Source organism: Neomonachus schauinslandi, chromosome 7, assembly GCF_002201575.2.
Source record: "Neomonachus schauinslandi chromosome 7, ASM220157v2, whole genome shotgun sequence".
NCBI classification, from domain to species: Eukaryota; Metazoa; Chordata; class Mammalia; order Carnivora; family Phocidae; genus Neomonachus; species Neomonachus schauinslandi.
Genome location: NC_058409.1, coordinates 132,125,789 through 132,147,580, shown reverse-complemented (window position 1 = coordinate 132,147,580; position 21,792 = coordinate 132,125,789). Strand labels below are relative to the sequence as shown.

The following is a 21,792-nucleotide window of genomic DNA, read 5'->3' as shown; positions in this document are numbered from 1 at the left end:
CCTCTATGTTGTACACCTGAAACTAATATAATATTGTATGTCAACTGCACCTCAATAAAAAAGTTCATCTTCTTATTTTCTAGCTAATTATTTGAATTGTACTAGTCAATGTTTACTCATAATAGCTTTTTAGAAAAAAGGAAGTTGCAGATGAAGCAGTCATATGTCCCAACTCCAAAGAAACATAAATAGATATTGTTTTGTTGTTTAATGTGGATCATAGTAAACAGGTATCAACCCGTTACCTAAATAACAATTTTTTATAACTGAGTCAACTATTTTCTTGAACCAAACAAAATTTAAAAAGTATGCTATTACTGATTTTAAGATGAAACAAAAATAGATGTTTATTATGAAAACAGAAAAACACTAAAAAATGAACTCTAGGCTTCTGATATTTACTCTTCAAGTTCTATCCCCTCTAAAATTTGATGAACCCCATTGACCATATTGATGAAAGATTTTGTTCTTCCCCCATCTGGTTTCTTTTTTTGTTTTGATTCTCAATTCTCTTTCTCCCCCTCCCCCCGCCCCGCCCCTTACTGGTACAAGTGTGATCACTTCCTTATATCAGGAAATGTATGCACAGTTGTTACTTAGTTTCAAGTAATGTCTATTTCTGATGTGTTACTTATAGATCCATACAATGCTGAGAGTTAAGGAGAGCACAAGTTTTATAATGGCATCGGGAGACAGTACACTGCATTTATCAGTACATTTCTCAGAAAGAGCTTTGGTTTCTTGTCTTCGAGTCCAGTTGGAGGTGTTTTGTTTGTTTAGTGTTGTTATTGTTGTTTTGGCTGAAAGGCAGATATTTCTATGACAACCTTCTTTATCAAAAAGAAATTAATTCATTGCTACATACCAACCAAAATTATCCAATATTGATCACTCCTTTTATTGATCCAAAGGTGTGAAATGTACTTACACTAATTTTGTATGAGCCGACTGACCTGAAGGGATAGCTACTTAGTAAAGATTTTAAAATATAAATTTCATATTCTAAAAAATGACTATAGAGGATCTACAAATTATAAAAGTTAGTACCTTGCAAGAGAGTGGAGATGACAGAGTCAAGATTTACATATTTTATTCTTCTATGTTCTTTAAAATATCCTTTTTAGCTGTTATTTGTAAAATATAATCCTTACATTTCTTGAAATGTTCTTTGGAAGTATAGCTATAGGTGGGCACTTGTAATTTTGAATACATTTGAATCTTCAAAATGTTTATACATAGAGAAAATTTATATTTATATTTAATAATTTATTAAATAAATGGGATCCTAATAAACATGCCTCTTTTATTTAAGTACAACTTGAACATTTCCTACTTGTTTCCTGTTTATTCTCATTTCTTCCATTCTTACCCTCATTCTCTTCCCCCATCTTCTGTACCGATGTTAAATAACTGACTTAAATACTTCTTCATAATCATATAATTATCTAATTCTTCAACTTTGTCCTGTTTGTTTTACAAAATAGGTCATATTGCTTTCAAAACATTGGAACATAACAATGGGAATATGTAACTAGGGGAAATACTTCATTATGACACTACAAACCTTGGAAATAAAACATGTAAGAAGAAAATGCAGTGCACTTTAATAAGGAAAGATATTTGAACTGAAAATGAATTTTTACCTCTGAAATTTTATGTATCTATTCCTTTTGACTTTTATAAGTTAAGAAGAAAGCCAATGCAAATCTGTATTAGCAAACATTTAGCAAACATAATTCGTGGTAAATCGGCTCCTCCCGTGGGAACAAAGTATAATGGCATCTTGATTATCACCATATGATGATGTCATCACTCCCTGCTTGCCCACTGAAGCACAGAGTCAGTCAGATAGAATAAGCATTCGGTGCATATTTGGTAAATTAAGTAAATCATTGTCTAGCAATGCAAAACTAACTTTTCTGACATTTCTATTAGCCATTCTTAAGAGCTTCAATAATAGTTCTTCATAGCTCTTTGTCATGTGATTTTTAAAAACATCTTATCAATAGCACTGATAAATAAAACAGTAGTTTTTGCATTAGTTAAATTAGAAATCCAAAAAGTGATATTTATCTACATGCTTTTAATATTTTGTATAAGTGAATGTATTATGTGCAGTGGCAGGATCCTGAATTGATTAAAGGCTTGGTAACCTCCATTTGAAAAATTTGCTAAAACGAAATTAGCTTGAGAAAAATATCAAAAATATATCTCAATTATTTGGTAAAAATTCAAAAACATAAAAGGGATATAGAAAACATGAATTAAAACTGAGTAGTGACCCAATTTAAAGTGACAAAGAGGAGACATCGACCCACAGTCTGAGAGGTGTAAATTTTTTAAGATCTTGAAGTAATTTATGCCAAAAATATTTTTGTTTAAATACTGGAAAAGGCACCATTACATATTTATTTATGATGGTGAAATCTATTTTAAATTCTGGATCCACTGACTATTAACTTCATTACATTTAGCAAGTGATTTAACTTTATGTGCCTCAGGTACTTCTATAAAATTGGAGAAAAGACAGCGCCAAATATATAGAGCTATTGTGTGAACTTAATTATATAGTTCACGTAAAATAATAAGAACAGTGCCTGAAAAATAGAAAAAAATCTCATAAATATTACTTATTGTTAGGAAATTCAAGTAATGATTGAAATCTGCAGCAGACCAGATAATCTTTCTTTCTATTAGTTCTGTGAATAAGAAGCAAGATACAAATTCATCCCTTGGGAAGATGTTTGGAAGGAGCTTTGAAAAAATTCCTCTAATACCAAGTTGATGCATCAGGCATACTGGTTAAGAAAGGGAAAATTTGTATGATATGAAATGAAAAAGTAAAACTCAACCATGTAGGTAGAAAAAACACGGCAAGGAAAAATGAAGTTTAAAAATGTTTTTACTTGCGAGACTTTAATAAGCTGGCTCCCATTCTGTGTGGTTGGGTTCTTGAGTGTGTGGAAAAGTGGGCATGAAATCAGACCTGGACAGAGCTCCCGGGAGTGGTAGTGCAATATACATCTATGGTAACTTGAATCTAGAACTAGAAGATACTGATACTTAACACATTCTTTTTTCTAGACTTGACAATGAGACTCAGGAGACAGGATGCACTGTGGCAGTGAAGGTAAGAGAAACCAGGTACAACCATCAACAATCTAAATCAGTTAGGAAACCCATTAGATTTGACCATAAAGAAAATTCATATTATTTGGAAGAAATAGTGTTACTATTATTATCTTTTTACAAAACCAAAGCCAATTTATTGCTAAGTGGTTAAACTGGTTTTGGACATAGTTTAGCTACTTATTTCCCCTGTAATGAAGGACTGGTCAACAGATATAATTCCACCTTCAGTATTAGGGTTTGGCATATAGCTGTTTGGACTCTTGGATATAATGATATCTCTACAGGATATGTTCAGAATGAGGTGAATGTGAATCCCCCAAACAAATCCCATTATTTACCAAAATGAAATATAATATGGAATTTAGCTAGAATCAATAGAGCATACCCTAAATATAGCTAGATGGCTAAAAGAAATAACAAACAGGAAGATTTTAGAGATATATGACTTCTATAGTAATTATTATTATATTTTAATTTTCTAGTCTCCCAAACTTTCTGTGAAAATCTATTGTCTTTCGAAGCTTAGAATTTGCCCTAAGCATCTCATCAGAAATGCATCCAGCTTTATTCTATCTCAAGATTGCTTTGGCTATTCAGAGTCTTTTGTGTACAAATTTGGGTGCAAAATATAGGATTCTTTTTTCTATTTCAGTGAAAAAATGCTATTGAGTTTTTGACAGGGATTGCATGGAATCTGTAAATCATTTTGGGTTTTATGAACATTTTAAAAAATATTAATTCTTCCAATCCATAATTAGAATAGAGAACCCAGAAATAAGTTCACACAAATATTGTCAACTAATCTTTGACAAGAGGGGCACAAACAAACAATAGAGAAAGGATAGTCTTTTCAATAAATAGTGTTGAGAAAACTGGGTACCCATATGTGAAAAAAATATATAATTAGGCCTCAATTTATACCACTCACAGAAATTAACTCAAAGTGAATTGAAGACTTAAACATAAGACCTGAAAACATAAAATTCTTAGAAGAAAACACATGGAAAACCTCCTTGACATTGGCCCTTCAATGGTTATTTCAAATATGGCAACAAAAGCAAAACTGAACAACTAGACTATATTAAACTAAAAAGTTTTTGCATAGCAAATGAAATAATCAACAGAGTGAAAAGTAACTTAGGGAAAGAAAGTAAATATTTGCAAACCATATATTTGATGAGAAGTTAGTATCCAAAATATATAAGAAACTCATGAAATTCAATAGCAAAAGAAATAAATAACCCAATTAAAAATGGGCAAAGGACTTGAATAGATATTTCTTGAAAGAAGAGATATAAATGGCCAACAGGTACATGAAAACGTGCTCAATGTTACTAATCCTCAGAGAAATACAAATCAAACTGCAAGATATCACCTCAAACCTATTGGGAGAGCTATAATCAAAACACAAGAAAAAACAAGTGTTGGCAGGGATGTAGATAAAAGGGAATTCTTGTACATTGTTGGTGGAAACGGATATTGGTATATTCCAATCACTGGAAAATAGTATGGAGGTTCCTAAAAATATTAAAAATAGAGAACTACCATATGATCTAGCAATCACACTTCTGGAAATAATCTGAAGAAAATGAAATCAGTACGTTGCAGAAATATCAGCACTCAATGTGTATTGCAGCATTATTTGCAGTAACTAATATATTGCAACAACCTAAGTATCTGCCACCAGATGAATGTATAAAAAATTGATATGGGAGAGAGAGGACAAAAAAAAAGTTAGATATATATTTGTGTGTGTGTGTGCATGTATGTGTGTGTGTGTGTGTGTGTGTGATTTTTATTCCTCCACCCCATCCTTCTTTCCTAATCAGTTACAAACTCATATTGGTTCTGCCTCTTATGTTATCTTCAAACTGTCCATTTCTCTCTTCTTCTGATATTACTGCTATAAAACACATCATTATCAACTCTCACCTTGCTTATTGTAGGCACCTATATTTTCTATCTTCCTTTAAATTTATATTGAAATATTAGAAATATTGGAATATTCTATTTCTTAAGCCAGAATATGAAACATCTGACTTGTCTTTTCTACTTCATGCTTACACAAGGACATAGTTGTCCTTACTCTCCAAATTTGCACTCCCCATATTTCTTATGCCATATGAACTTCCGTAGACTCTCCTATGTGTGGCAGCAAGAATATCTACTCTGTAAACCTTTGCATTTCCCTGTCCTAGTAAATGATCGTATAAGAGATTCTAACAATGTTTATTTAAGTAATAATGAACTCTAGTATGTTTTTATACAAGAAAATATTGGCAATCTCTCCATTGGCCATTAAAAATAAGATAAAAATAAGATAAATAAACTATTATCTAGTTTTCAAGTGCCTCATATTCTTAGGGAAAAGAAGGAACATGTTCGGGGAACCTGGGTGGCTCATTAAGCATCTACCTTCAGCTCAGGTCATGATCCCAGAGTCCAGGGATCGAGCCCCGCATCGGACTCCCTGCTCCGCGGGAAGCCTGCTTCTCCCTCTCCCACTGCCCCCGCTTGTGTTCCCTCTCTCGCTATGTCTCTCCTTGTCAAATAAATAAATAAAATCTTAAAAAAAAAAAAAAAGAAAGAAAAGAAGGGACAAATTCATTAAGAGATTTACATTCCTAACATTGTAAAATATATCACTAACACCAGTCCAGTAAAAATCCTCTCTATTCTTTGTAGCATTAAAAAAAACAAGCAAACAAAAACCGTAAGAGTGGGATAAGGATAGTTTGTTCTGTTGATGGTGGTGGAGTGTATGTGTGTTGGGTTGAATTTGTGACTCCGATTCTTTACCCATCCCTGCATCTCTATAGCCTTGTGTTGCCTCATTGTGGGCAGGGTCTCTACACTTTGGGCTTGGCCATATGACTTGCTAAAGACAATGGTATATGAAAGCAATTGGATTCCCAGTGCACTAAACCCAAACTGAGGCCTGAAAAATTATGTGGTTTCAGTGGCTTGCTTGCACTTTTGACATCACCATGAGAGAATCGTAGACCCAGGTGGAAGAGAAGAGTCTGGCCAGCAAAACTATCACAACTGAGCTGCCCCGCCAACATTTTCCTAGAACAACAAACCCCGGTAACAAGCAGATGCATGAGTAATAATTATGTGTGTAATAATTATAGGGTGTTTGATGGTTTTATGCAACAATAGTTAACTGATGCAGTTTTATTATAGTTCATTTAATGTACAGGCAATCTGGAACATTACTGAAACATTCATTGTTAATTAACCCCTGAGGCTGATCACTACCTCATTAATAAACATAGTTTATATTTAATTTCATAATAATTCCCCCAAAGCTTATAGGTAAACTGGTATTGGGGAAATCAGGGAAATAAAACTATTAAATACTGTTAAATACCTGAGCTATACAGGGAACTAAACAGACATTGGCTTCATGCTATAAAGAATATAAGGTAAATAGGTTATAATTATTTCAAGTGATGTGCAACACTGTGTTTCCTTGTATAAACCTAAAGATAATATTTCAATTTGATCTTTGAAATATACATGTGCTTCTCAGTCCTCCCTCGGAATAATGCTAATGACAAATAATTATTAAAGTGAGGAATTAATGATGTGATTTATGTTACTAAAATTTATTTATATTGTCATTATAAACACAGTTAGCTTCAGTAAGTATGATAACTTTATATTTAATTGTGTGTTACCTCCGACTTTGAATAGAAATGTCCTGTAATTAAGTTTTACAGATTCTCATAGTTCTTTGATGGGGGGGGTGAAAGTACTGAATAGCTCTGTCAACAGATTCTAGATTTGAGTTATATATAACCCATTAGAGCAGACAGCATGTAATATTCAGATTTTAAGGTTAAAAGACAATAAATGTGTCTGTATTTATTTTTATTCAAGTGCTATGGCATATTTTGTCTTTTTTTTTTAATGCAGTAGCAGCTAACACTTTTGTGTACTATAAACATGAAGTCTGTTTGATAACTATTACCAAAACATCTGTTCTTCTATATATGCCATTTCTAAAATGGGTATTTTTATGTCTCCCTAATAGTATAATTGAATCCAACTTTGGCTTCTATATCTTATATGGATTTCTGGCTCTACTGTTTCAAGAGTTATTTTGTTCTTGGCTATTATCAGTTTTAAAATTCATCCAATATGGTTGGGGGAAGATAAATTGTGCTTTATATTTTGTGATAAAACAAACATTATGCTCAAGCAATTATGGGCTGCAGGCTGCCCTGGTTAGGGACCTGAGGACAGTTCCTGAAGAAGGATTTAGAGCAAAATTGTCATCCATCAACATTCATAGAAGCTGGAAGAATGGGACCCCTAGTCTTGTTGGGGGATCTGGGAAGCACACCATAGCATCTATTGCAATATTATTATTATTATTATCATTATTATTATTTTTGAGACAGAAAGAGAAAGCTAAGAAACTCACATCATGGTTTTGAAATTACCCTTGTTTACAATTTGAAAGAAGTCTGCTTAAAAATGATATAAAAGACCAAATGGATCCAGTCAGTATATAGGCTAACATACACAAAATACATTAACTTTATGTGTACAATTGGTGTGGATAGAGGGTAATCATTTAATGATGCGCTTCATGTTCTATATTTTATCAGTTTTAAGACCTTCATTTTGTTCTCATTGTAACACTTCCCAAACCAAGCCAAGTTTAATGACCACTAATGGCCAGGTTGAGACATTTTTGTTGAGATTATCTAAATATCTATGAAATAGCTTATAACTATTCCTATTTCCTCGCCTCAATTGAAATATGTGCATCAATAATTCCACTTACATTTAAGTAAATTCTTGTTTAATTTTTGTTTCATATTATTATCACTAGCCTTAACACCTGGGCAAGGGTTGTCAAGATTGGAAGGAAATGTTTGGAACAATACTGGAGCACTCTTAAGAAACAATGAGTCACATATACCACCTTAACAGAATGAAAGTAAAGAACACGTTCATCTGAATAGATGCAGAAAATGCACTGACAAAATTCAACATCCATTCATGAGTAAAAAAAAAAAAAAAGTTCTCAACAAATTAGATATAGAAGGAATATACCTTAGCACAATAAGTCTATATATGAAAACTGCATGGTTAACATCATAATCAATGAGTAAAAACTGAAAGCTTTTTTTCCCTAAGAGCCAGTATAAGGTAAGCATGCCCACTCCTGCCACTTATATTTAACCTAGTACTAAACATTCTAGCCAAAGCAATTGGACAAGAAAAAGAATAAAAGACATCCAGATTGGAAAGGAAGAGGCAAAATTACCTCTGGAGAAAACCCTAAAGACTAAGAAAAATAACTGCTAGAACTGATCAGTGTAGTAAAATTTCATGATACAAAGTCAACGTACAAAAGCAGTCATTTGTCTATGTGCAAACAACAAAGTCTGAAAAGGAAAATAGAAAACAGTCCCATTCAAAACAGCAACAGCAAAAAATAAGATATTTAGGAAGAAAAATAACCATAGTGGTGAAAGACCTCTTCACTGAAATGTATAAAACATTGATGAAAGTAAGTAAGATGAAGATAAATGAAAAGATATCCTGTGTTCATGGAAGGATTAATAATGTCAAAATATTCATACTGCCCCAAAATATCTATAGTTTCAAGCATTTCCTATCAAAATCCCAATGGATTTTTTTTACAAAAATAGAAAAGACAATCTAATAATGCACCTGGAAATACTAAAGACCTCAAATAGTCAAACCAATTTTAAGTTTAAGAAGTACAAAGCTGGAGGCATCATGCTTCCTGATTTCAAAATATATTGCAAAGTTATAGCAATCAAAACAGTATGGTACTGACAGAAAAACAGACCCATAGATCAATGTAACAGAATAGAGATGCCAGAAATAAATCCATGCATTTATGATTACACTTGATCTTAGCCAAAAGGCCGAGAAGTGATCCCATGCATTTATGATTAACTGGCAAGAACATATAATAGGGAAAGAATAGCCTCTTTGAGTGGTCTTGGGAAAACTGGATATCCAAATGCAGAAGAATGAAACTGGACCCTTCTATTATATACAAAAATCAACCCAAAATGCATTAAAGACTTAAACATAAAACATGAAATCATAAAATTACTAGAAAACATGGGGAAAAGACTCCTGACATTAGTCTCTAGTCATTAATCTTTTTGGATATGACACTGAAAGCATAGGCACCAAAAGCAAGAATAAATAAGTAGTATTGCATTAAACCAAAGAGTTTCTGCAGAACAAAAGAAACAATCAGCAAGTGAAAAGGCATCCTATGGAGTGGGAGAAAATATTTGCTAACTATATATCTGGTAAGGAATTAATATCCAAGGTATATAAGGAACTCATACAACTCCATAGCAAAATAGAAGTAAACCAATTACAAAATGAGCAAAGGACCTGAATAAGCATTTATCAAAAAAAACACATACAAATGGCCAACAGACACCTGAAAAAGAGCCAACATCACCAATCATCAGAGGAATGCAAATCAAAACCACAATGAGATTTCATCTTACACCTGTTAAGATGGCTTTTATCAAAAAACAAAAACAAAACCAAAGAGGGGATAACAAGTGTTGGCAAGGATAAGGAGAAAGTGTAACCTTTCATACTATTGGTGGAAATATAAATTGGTCCAGACATCATGGAAAACAGTACGGAGGGTCCTCAAAAATTTAATACATAAAACTATTCATGTGATTCAGCAATTATACTTCTGGGTATATATTGAAGGAAACAAAATCAGTATCTCAAACAGGTATCTCCACTTCATGTTCATTGCAGCAATATTCACAATACTCAAGCTTTGGGAGCAACCTAAATGTCTATCAGTGAAAAAGTGTATTAAAAATGTGGCATATACATAAAATGGAATATTATTTAGGGTTAAAAATGAACGTAGTCCTGCTATTTGCAGCAACATAGATGATGTTATGGTCATTAGGAGGACAGTCAAGTGGAGGACATTATGCTAAGTGAAATAAGCTCAACAAAGAAAGAGAAATACTGTATGATCTCACTTATATGTAGAGTCTAAAACTGTCAAACTCCTGGAAACAGAGATTAGAATGTTGGTTGCCAGGAGCTGAGGAGTAGGGAAACAGGAGTGCAGTGTCATTTTTATGCAAAAATGAATATGGGGTTCAAAGGGGTTCCAAGCTTCAGTTAAGCAAGATGAATAAGGTCTGGAGTCATAATATACAGTAATGTCACTATAATTAAAAATACTGCATTGAAATTGGCACCATATTTTACTTGAAATTTGCTAAGGGGGTAGGTCTTAAGTGTTCTCCGAGAAAGAGAGAAAGAGAGAGAGAGAGAGAGAAAGAAAGAAAGAAAGAAAGAAAGAAAGAAAGAAAGAAAGAAAGAAAGAAAGAAAGAAAGAAAAAAGAAAACACGTGAACTACATAAGGTAATGAATATATTAGTTAGTTTGTGATAATTACTTCACAAATGTATATGTATATCAAAACATAAACTTGTATACCTTAAATATATATAATTTTATTTGACAATTATACCTCAATAAAACTGAAGGGGAAAAAAATGATGTATTACAGATACTTGTGATAGTCCAGACGACAATGTTGTTTGAGGAAAGTACTGTAATGAGAAATTCTTTTCTTATAGTTATACTGGCAGTGTTTTTGTCCTCTTGGGGTAGATGAAATAAGAGCCCATCTTTGCATAGTAAGGTGTTCTATATGGATGAAATACAGTCTTAAGAAATTTTACTCATAATTTCTTTAATAAATATCAAAGTTGTGCTACAGGACTTAGAATCTAAAAGTGTATCATAAGGAAAGGGAAGCAAGAGTGAATGAGAAAATCATGAAGCACAAAAATAAGCTCAATAAATATTAATATTATATCAAATAAAATTTAGGAACATAAATATTACATGAGGCATTTTATGTAAAGTACAGAAATATACAAGTCAAGATTATGTATGTACCAGATAAACTAACACCAAAATATAGGACTATAAGTAATTACAAAAATAAAAGAAAGTCAGAGAAATACAGTTACATAAAAAAAAAAACACTTCAACATTATTTGTCTATAATGAGTAAATAGGACAAATGCAATAAAAATCTTACTAAATATCAAAAAGGCTAAATAAATTATATTTACACAATTGTTTATTACTTAGTTTTCTGTAGATCTTGTTTGTACATTTTTGAGACTATAGAATACATGTGTAATGCAAGGTAATGCAAAGAAAATAACATCCAATTAAAGAGTAATCAACAAAATCTGGGCAAATAGTTTTTAATGCAACATGACAAAATAGATAAAAAAATGAAAATAAAGCAAAGGACAATCTGTTCCCATTCTAATCTAAAACCTTTAATGTAGCCGATACTAACTCTGTAGTTTATCTTTCCACATTTTTCCTAATGCTTAAAATATATCTGATTCACTCATGTAACATCCCCTTTCTTCCCTTTTTCCTCTTCTTCTTCCTTTTTCCCACTCTTGTTTTCTTTCTCTCTTCCCTGCTCCTGTTCCTTCCCTCTCTCTTGTCTTCCACCTTTTGCCCCTTCTCTTTTTTCCTTCCCTCTCTCCCACTCTCCCTCCCTCCCTCTTTTCCTTTTTCTGTCCCTTTTTTTCCTTTTTTTTTTTTTTTAAGATTTTATTTATTTATTTGAGAGACAGAATGAGAGAGAGAGCACATGAGAGGGGGGAGGGTCAGAGGGAGAAGCAGACTCCCCGCTGAGCAGGGAGCCCGATGTGGGACTCGATCCTGGGACTCCAGGATCATGACCTGAGCCGAAGGCAGTCGCTCAACCAACTGAGCCACCCAGGCGCCCTTTCCTTTTTTTTAAATCTTCTGTAATATTTAGAGAGAAATCTATTCATGTTATTACCCTTATTAATCTTATCTGAAATGTTAGGATTGTATATAATTGAACAGTTAAATACATATAGAAATCAAATCTAATGATCTGCAAAGGCAAGTAATGGAGTAATGGCTGCTTCTGAAAGTTAATAATTTTACTATTTACACATGATTTTTAGTTTTTAAATTTGTTTTGCTCCTTGCCTTGTTTATTTGTTGGAAGTTTTAGTTTTATTTTATTTAGTTTGGTTTTTTTTTTTTTTTTGCTGTTCCTAACAATAAGATAATGTAATGATAATTCTAGACATACATGTAATAAGTAATAGAAATTCATGGAAAACAAAAAAGAATGGGTGAGACAAAATAAACTTGTCTATAAATGATAAATTGTAAAAAAGAAATGAATGTAATTTATGCATGAGTAAGCTTTACTAAAATTATTACGTTAATGGAATAATGATCACTGATAATATTAATTTTTTTTTCCATGTCTGGCTGTTTTTTTTCTTTGTTTTTTGCTTTTTTCAGTTTTGCACATCATGTGGATATATACAGCACCAAAGTAAAACAAACAAACAAAAAACACGTTTCCCCTGTTATCTGAAAGTAGAGCTTTCCTGAGAAATCTTTAGAAAGCTTAAATGGCATAAGACAAAGAATATTTCTGCTTTCTGAAAGTTTGCTTTTAGGAAAGATTTACATGAGCATGGTAATGACTTTTTTTTTTTTTTGTAAAAGCAAAACTCCTATTCACATTTATTTCCTTTAGTGAAAACAGGTACTACTGTAGGTCTTTGATAAGAGAAGAAGTGGCTTAAGGCAAAATTTTGGAAAGTGAGGGATACCTGTACTGAAACTTTCTGTCCACAATGGAGATTATCTTGACTTATTAATTTTTTAATTACCATGGTGATGAGATTAATGAAATCTGTATCAGATAATGAGGGTGTTTCAGACAGTAAAGTGAAGAAAGGCATGAGAATATTTAATTTAAATCACTTTATAGTCACATGGTTATCTAAAAAATTTATCTCTATTTTTTCATTTATGTATAGAAGTCATGTGACAGGAAAGAAAAAGATGATCCAGTAAACAGGGAGTAGTCATTCTGCCCTTTATGAGTTGAGCTTTTTGAATCAAATTGCTTAACTGTCTATGCTTCAAATTCTTTATCTCTAAAAGGGACGTACTTACTTAGATATACTTCCTTACTTAAGACATTTGGTGGTTCATGTTAAGTACTTAATCGATTGCCTGACATCTATCATATGGAAGTTTATTATTGTTACGGTGCATATTACTAGTATTAAAATTTGTCTTCAATGGTAACCACTGTATCTTAGACTAAAACTTGTACTAATCAATGTTTAAAAACATTAGTCTTTTTAAATCACTTAAATGTTTATTAAGTGATCTTATCAGAACAATAATTTCTGTGAGGGCTTTTTTTGTTTTTTCCTAGTTCTCAGTCTGATTTCTATGCTACTTGGAAAATGTTATTAATAATGATTAGATATATAAATATATTTACATAACCCTTTTTATTGCTGTTTCAATAAACTTAGTTATTAGGAAAAAGTATTTTTTAAGACTTTTGTGTTAATATTGCATGTTCTTTTTTTTTTAAAGATTTTATTTATTTATTTATTTGACAGAGAGAGACAGTGAGAGAGGGAACACAAGCAGGGCGAGTGGGAGAGGGAGAAGCAGGCTTCCCGCTGAGCAGGGAGCCCGATGTGGGGCTCAATCCCAGGACCCTGGGACCATGACCTGAGCCGAAGGCAGATGCTTAACGACTGAGCCACCCAGGCGCCCCTATTTCATGTTCTTCTATGTTAGCATAAAAATATTCTACATCTATACATATGCCTGTGGCTTTTTCTTTGTTTTTCAAACCAACATCCACTTAATTTAATGTTTTGGAAAGAAGTATGGTGGCATAGTCACAAGAAAAATTAATAAGATAATTAAGGAGCAGAAGTGCAGCCTGCTAATGCTCTATAGGCTAAAATAACTAATATGAAGTACCAAAGATACATGTTTGAAGGCTGTTGTTACAACTCAACACTGCTAATGGTTTGGGCAATTATTTTTTTTTTTCAGTACTTATTTTTCTTTACTATTTTTGAAATCACAATTTACAAAGAAACTTGGAAATTGTGCATAGACGTCACAAGATGCAGAGTTGAGTCAGAGGAGAACGGTATTGGATAACAAGATACTTCATGCTTGAGTTCTAAATTGCTTTTGTGGATCTGTGACTTAGCTTATCCTGGTTCCTTTTAGTGAAAATTATAATTTGAATACCATAGTATGATTACTGGGGTAGCCCATTGACACAAGTTTAGGCAACATTTTAAATCCTTCAGTGGACATATCTAGGAAATATTTTTAATGAGAAAATGACATATTCATTCATTTTTCATCAGATAACACATAAAGTACAGAAGATGTACAATATGGGTCTCAAGGCCCCAAAATATGGAGTCTTTATCAGTTTTAGGAAACTACTATCAGGAAAGCTACTCCTGCAATGAGGAAGATTCTGAGGGAATCCTGATCACACAAAACAAGTAAAATTAGGAATTCCGATCTTAACTACAGTGAAGGGAAATCCTTTCTTCACACTGAAGACAAGTGTGTTAAATATAAAATAATTTCTCTAAGTAACATCTCCCAAAACTGTTCAGTAGAACACAACATCCACAGGATATCAATAGCTATCACACGATGAAATGTTTCTAGAGCCAAAGAAAGTATGGTGAGTGCTGATTTAAGCTGTCTTCTTGACTGCAGGACTTCTACCCTGTGACTTTCCAGTAGGAATATAAAAAGTGCTGAGACTGAGTAGGCTATAGAGTACTCTCAATAGAACGTAGAGATGTGCTGTATGTGAAGTTCTGTTGACACTAGTTACAGGACTATATGAATTTAAGTACAAATTAATTAAAACTATTAAAATTAAAATTCAGACACTTCCATGCCAAGATGAAGTAACAATGACCAGATTTACTCACCCACATGTAACAACCCACAAAACAAATGAAATAAATGAAACAACAATCTTTAGGATACAAAACACTACATTGGGAGCACCTTGGTGGCTCAGTAGGGTGAGTGGGTGACATGCCTTTGGCTCAGGTCATGATCTCAAGGTCCTGGAATCAAGCCCCAGGTCAGGCTCTGTGCTCAGCAGGAAGTCTGCTTGTTCCTCTCTCTCTGTTCCTCCCTCGGCCCCCACTCATGTTTGCTCTCTCTCTCTCTCAAATAAATAAATAAATAAATAAATAAATAAATAAAAACAAGAAACAGTACATTGGACATCCTGAGAGACTGGAAACGAACAACAAACAGTGGCCCTCCAGTTGCCCCAAATTCCTGCCTGGAGAGGATTTCCGATCCTGGCTCAGGGGGGGTGAACCTAGGCAGAACCTGTGGACTCCCTAACTTGAAACAAAGCTGGGAGTCTAAGGAGGTGAAGGCAGTGAGATTTGTGCAAGATGGAGTACTGAGAGGAAACGCCTACACATAAAGAGAATGAGAGAGAGCTACAGTCACGTGAGTGTTGAGCTGAGTATTGAGTAACACATGGGTGTGAGGTAATGACCTGAGACCAAGGAATGAAACACACAAAATAAAGTCCCTGGATCAAGTGTCAGCAATAGTGCCTCTTGCTTCCAGCCGTACACACACACACACACACGGCCAATGGTTAACCCGTGCAAATATGTTCAAAATCATTAGGGAAATGCAATTAAAAACAGAACTAGATAAAAATGTATCCACTTGAGTGGATAAAATTGCAAAAGACTGAGATAAGTATTTCTGATGATGTAGACTAACTAGATGTCCGTTATTTATAAATTAAACATGCAGTTAACATGTAACCCAGCAAGTACACATTTGGGTATTTACCCAAGAGAAATAAAAACATAGTCCTACAAAAAGATTTGTAAATGAATGCTTATAGCAGATTTAATCAGAGTGGTCCTCATACAATTGAATGTTGTGCAGAATAAGAATTGAATAGACTACTGATATCCATAGTAAAATAGACGAATCTCAAAACATTAAGTTGGGGGAAAGAAGGTAGATAGTAAAAATACATAACATACATTTTTAATTTCTCACCCATAAAAAGCTCTATAAAGGAAAAATATGTGCATTTCACTGTATGTAAAGTATATAGGGAGGGAGGACATTTTTTCAAATATGTGTGTGTGTTTCTTATCAGGTCGCAAACTTTTTTGACACAGCTAAATTATTTCTATTCAATATTTTAAATCTCTTTGTTGAAATACATTATGAGATAGCAATGACTCTCAGATTTTATGACTCCTTATGTAAACATTCTCCTTTTCCCTTTTGTAACCAGAGCTGTAAAAGAAATATGATTTTTAAATAGATGGGTAATAATAATATTAACAAATCTCTAGCTTGAAGTGATGATTTCTATTTTTGAGTATAGAATGAGAGCGTGGGCTTTATTTCTAATTACCTAGAGAGAAAATCTAAAATGCACAAACACACACAAATGAGTTATATACATGGAAAAAAATAAACCAAACCTGTACTCAAAGCCCCCCCCCCCCATATATGAATAGAACAGAATCTTGGTATTTAAGGATTTTTTCAAAGTGTGATAAACATTGAAAACAAACCAAAATGAAATCCAGTTTTAATTATTTCAAGTCTCTCATTGTGAAAATAAATATCATTCTAAAAGAAGAAAAATCTTTCACTTTCACACAAAAATAGTAAAGCAAGCCAAAATGATTTTTGATGTCATTCTTACTCCAAGAGGAAACCATGTCCACGCTACATGGGCACGGCCCTTTTCCAGATTGCAAAGGAATTCACATTATTGAAGGAAAAACATGCAATTTGTGGCAAACAACTAAATGATAGTCATTTTGCTTATTGGCAAATGGTACATGAGTCTGAGCATTATGATACCATTTCTTCATCTAAGCTTGAGAAAATGTAACAAATATTTCTGTGCTTAAAAAGAAATATTATTACTTTATTCGGAAGAAATAAAGTATTTGAATGGGTAACATGAAGTAGCTTCAAAAAGTAGAATAAGGATGATAGAGTAAACGCTACAGGAGACAGATTTCAGCTTGGTTTCAGAGGAGTCTCTGCTGACCTCAAATAGATCAGAGTACATGATCTATTTAATCATTTGAGCTGCAATGATGAAATCTGTATTTTTGATAGAATCTAGTATCTTTAATTTTCCCCTCTTGGGTATGTCAAATATTTTAGAAAGAAATATCAAGTTCCTTTATTTGTTTTAATATCTCAAAAATATTGTTCTTACCCTATGTCAATGTCTCTATTTTCCTTAAAATATTTTATTATGTGAAACACTTGACCGATGAAAGGAGACTATGATAGAGAAGAAAATAAGTTTTAAGAAGTGTTTTTGTATCTTTAATTTTTACTTTTTTTCTTTTGCTTAATTATGCTGGTTCTATAAATTTTTTCAAAAAAGAAATACGCAATATTGTTGAGTAGGAGTGTTTAGGGCTTGGGCAAATTTTCATGCCAAAGAATTCTCCTGTGTAACTCCAAACTGAGAGCGAACAGGTAAGACACTGAATTTGCTGGAATAAGAACTCTCCTCACTTCCAGTAAAATAAACGTGGCCCTCTTTTGTTGTGGGAGATGAATATGTACCTTTTAGGCCAAAAACATTAGTTCTACATTATTCTGACTTGAAATATTTATTATGAAGAGATTGACAAGAGCTCTGGAGTTTCTTACAGTCTGCTGGGATCTGCCCTGAAACACTAACACCATGACTTGTCTCACACTGAATATATTCAAGGAACAGAAACCAAGCTGATTGTTACAAAACCAGAGTGATTTTTTATGTTCTGAAGAATTGTATTTACTCTGCAAGTCTTCCGTATCAAAAGTTAAATGATTTCTAATTTGAATATTTTCTTGGATCAAAAGTGCCTTTTTTTTAAAACTAACCAAGATTCCAAATGTTTAGTAACACCCAGGACATTGTATTAATGAGTTATGTTTTAGTAAAAACTGCATTACCTAGTCTTACTTCTGGAAGAGTTGAATACATGTGAATGTTTATATAAAGCCAGATGTCCCTGGTTTACACTGAGATGTGGCCCCCTCTACTGGCTGCCTCTCAGTACTGAAATTTACATGGTTAAACATAAATACCATTGTACATTGGATGCCTTCAAAAACAATTAGCATCTTCCCCTTCCTCTCCCTCCAGCCGCCTCCCCCGGCCCTTTCGTGCTGCGCGGTCTCTCCGGCGCAAGACTGTCCCGGCCCGGATATGGCTCATGGGCAGCAGAAGATTCAGTCTCAGCAGAAAAATGCCAAAAAGCAAGCTGGACAAAAGAAACAAGGACATGACCAAAAGGCTGCTGCCAAAGCTGCCTTAATATAGACCTGCACTGTTTGTAGGACACGAATGCCAGACCCTAAGACCTTCAAGCAGCACTTTGAAAGCAAGCATCCTAAGACTCCACTTCCTCCAGAATTGGCTGTTGTTCAGGCATAAAGTTGTTTACAGGTGAATTCATGACACCTTTGACTCTTCTACTGTCTCAGACCTTAGGTAACAAACCTGCAGCTGCTTTTCTAACAAACTGTTGATCAGCAAAAATAAAGGGGCTACAGAAACACTCATTTTTATGCTGTTCCCTTTTGGGCTTCATGCAAAGACAATTCTGTGTAAATGTACAGTTGACTCTGATTTGGAAATCCGAAAATCAGTCCATTCTTGTTATAAATTTTTTTTTTTTTACAATTGTAATTATATTGATGTTCATATTGTGTAAAAGAACTCATTTAATAAAGTAGTACTTGGATTTTACAACATCACACACACAAAAAAAAACAATTAACATCTTAATGTGGAATCACAAAAATCCCCAACTTTCCTGTAGTTCCTCTGTATTAATTATGATTGAATTGCCATTAAGCACTTTTAATGTGCAAATAATCCTGTATTTCCTCAGGAATGTGTAACACACTTCTCATCATATGTTTATCTTCTGCAGTTTTATCTTCTCTAATGAGTTCAGCTACACTTATGTGTTGATAGTTTGCAAATTCAAGAGCTAACCTATCTCTTTCTCTACATGTTTTAGAGTTATCTCTCTGTTTCTTCATTAGTATCTTGTAAAGATATATTGATATACAATGATAGAATGTGAACTCATCTGCTTCTTTCAAAGCCTACTCTCTCCCTCCATTCTTTTATTTATATTAATTCAATTGAACCAGTCATTAAAGCAAGAATTTGGGTAGTTGCCTGTGACTGCATCCCAGGTCCTAATTACCTTCTTTTACAAAAAAACACATAATGCTGAATTCCCATTAAAAAAAGGTGTGAAAACATTTTTTTTTTTCACTTTACATTAAACAGTACCAAAACTTTTGACTCTCATTATTTGGCCACCTGGAATACTAATAAAGTGCCCCAATCGCAATCATATTCAACACAAATTAATTATCTAAACTGCTGTTCCACTGTTTTATTTAAAACAAATGTATCTTCTATTTTAAAATCAAAGAGCTTCCTTTTAAAATACAGTATTTTATATAGTCTCCTTTATATGACTTTGCTTCTATTTCTGCAGTGCCATTAAGCATTTTTCTTATACTTGTCTTTGTACCCCAAAACACAAACGGACTCGTGATTTCATGTGTATACCTCTTTCAGTTTCTTTCCATACCTTTCATAATGCTACATACTCATATGTTCACTATCTGTTGTTCTATGGTGGCTCTTTTCAGAATGAACTCAGACTTCATTTCCTCCATGAAGCCTTCACGCACTTTCACAAGCTTTGTGAATTGTCTTACTTTTGTATCTACATATTGCCCATAATCTCTTTTTCATCTTTGGTCCTCTGGGTGCCTTGAGGATAGACCTTGAGATAGATACTGGATAGACTTCTTTGAATGTAGGGTTTGTTGATTACTCAGCTTGCATGGTCACAGTTGAAATTTTTGCTGAAATACACATGCCATTAGCCAAAATCCATACACAATTCAATTAACCCAACCAATAAACTAAATTAGTTTTACAAATTCCATTTTCAATGTTACAGATTCTATGAATGAACCTTTCTGGAATTTGCATTTTCAAGCAAAGTCTTAAGACTAAATCTTAGAAATCATATTTTTAAATATTAGTTTGAAAAATAATACCTTATTTTTAAATGGCATTTAGGAAATTGCCACTGAAAATAAAACACAGTATTTCAGAACAAAATACATGTCAGCAATATAACTAGAATGTTTATTAATTTTATAACTTCTTAAATTAATACCTTGAGTAATATAAAATTATTTTTCCTATTTCATATAAGAAAAAAAGGCATAAAGAATAGTAAGCAGCTTGCCCACAACCTGGTAAATGGAGGAGTGAAGTTTGAAATACAGATTTTTGATGCTGAACTAGTACTTTTAAGTATTACTTTTAATTGCATACATGATATTTTATATTTTATTCTAATGAAACTTCTTTATTTTACTGATGTTACTTTTATATTTTTCACATTTTATATTTTTCACATGTAATTTTTCTGAATTAATTTTTTAAATAATTCAAGTAAGAATTTTTGTTTCTTAGTCTAGCAATTTTACAATATTTCAGAGGCTTATATCTACATTTACCAATTAATCTAAATTCATGGTATTAGAATTTTAAAATAAAACTCTGAGGAAAAAAACATGCCTAAAGTTACATTAATAATTAAAAAGTAGAGAAAATGTTGAAACCAATTGATATGCTTAAAAAAGTATTTACAAATATTGTTTTCAAAAACTATTTTAAAATCATCGTTCTTTAATGATAGTGTATTATCATGTCAAAACTGATATTAATACCAAAAGCAAAATTTAACCATCTAGTGTAGAGAGAGAATATGAAAAAAAAGGATCTCTTCGTCTGTATGATGAGGTTTGGGGATACTGTTCTTTCTCTATTTCTCTATTTATAAAGATTTAGCTAGTATTAGACATTACCTTCAAAACAGAAGAACAAAATTTAGAAGTTATTAAATAATATCTTAAATTTAGTCATGTATTTTTAGCAAAATATGGTCGTGCTAAAATTGGGTTAAATTAATGAAGTGTAAGTATTAAAATTAAAATTATACTGTTTGAATATATGTAAAGCAAACAAAAGTAGCCAAGCGATATTCAGTAAACTCAAAATTTGCAGGATCAAAAATCTAAAAGAGATACACCTTACTACCAATACATAAATGTAGGGAACATGCAAGAAAACTTCACTGGTACAGTTTTGAGGTTTAGGATGCCATAAGTAGAGTCTTAGAAGAACTCTGGATATAAAATGAGTGAATGGTAAGATGCAGAAATGTATTGTGCCACCTTGGATTTTGTTTTTTCAGTTGATACTTTGCAATTTTTGCGTCCCTATGACTACCATGTAAAACATACAGTTGAAAATGTAAGTTGATGTCAAGAATGATGTCCTGTTTCAAGGGCATCTTGAGGGAGAAAGTCACTTTCTTACAAGTAGTTCTTGGACTAGATATCTAAGAAGCGGCAGGTGGGTGTTAAGAAAAATTATTTCTCCTACGTTTTTGTGTATTTTAATCATTAAATAGCTTTTATTTTTTTATAAGTTAATGATTTGTTTATTTCATATGGGAGTAGGAAGCTGAACATTTAAAAATGATTTTACATTAATTTTTAAATTTAAGTTGGGATGATACTTCTAAGGGTGAGAACTAAAATCCAAATAGATCAAATAAATAAGCTTTCTTATGGAAGATCACTGCAAATTTCATAAG

The 21,792-nt window shown here is 32.8% G+C and overlaps 1 pseudogene; it reads left to right on the top strand.

Moving 5' to 3' along the window:
• Positions 1-18,293: 18,293 nt before the first annotated feature.
• Positions 18,294-18,730, top strand: LOC110585721 (annotated as a pseudogene).
• The last annotated feature ends 3,062 nt before the right edge of the window (positions 18,731-21,792 follow it).